Source organism: Protopterus annectens, chromosome 1.part2 (assembly GCF_019279795.1).
Source record: "Protopterus annectens isolate FY-2018-M chromosome 1.part2, PAN1.0, whole genome shotgun sequence".
Taxonomy (NCBI): Eukaryota; Metazoa; Chordata; order Ceratodontiformes; family Protopteridae; genus Protopterus; species Protopterus annectens.
The window spans coordinates 1,147,632,101-1,147,632,853 of record NC_056727.1 but is presented as its reverse complement, the minus strand read 5'-3'; positions in this window follow the sequence as shown (position 1 = coordinate 1,147,632,853).

Here is a 753-nt window from a genome sequence, read left to right as displayed (position 1 = left end):
CCTAGCTCTAGACATTCTGTCTCCTAGCTGAGATAAACACCATCATAAAACTCTTTGCTTTTCTTGAGGGTTTGCAAGTTAACTCTGTATGTTCCAGCCTTTACCATCAAAATATACATTTGTATAGGCATATAGTTTATACACAGTTCTCTTCTTTTACAGCAGGGTACACTGTGGTTACATTCTTGAAGCTCAATACAGAACATACATACACATAACATATAGTTTTCTTACATTTGTCAGACAAGCATACAAATCATATTACTATTCACAAATGACATAGAATTATTTACAAAATTCCAGCTAGCTGGGCTGGCAGCCTTCACAACAGGTTCCACCCTTAGCTTGTCATTACTGCAGCTAACAACTGTGTCCTTGAGAGTTGTCCATGTCTGATGCAGTCAGAACACAGCCATTGCATGGTGAAGTAAGGATTGTGCTGTTTGACAGGTATCAGTTTTCCTATTTGTATCTGCATGGGATCTTAGGTTTTGACATAGGTAGTGACTGTGTATGATATCCTTTGTCTCTTAGTCAGAGCCAGGACATAATGTGCATTCCACCATCTGCAGCTGGTGGTTCTCCTCAGTCTCCTCATCTGTATCTGCTGCTGCTGTTAGCTCTGTCTGTGACCATTGAAACTGTGGTCCTGCACCATGATGTCCTTGTTGAAGCTATGTCATGACAATGATATTGTGTAACATGACACAGACTGTAAGTATTTCAGCACAGGTGCTTAGGTCGTACTGCAGT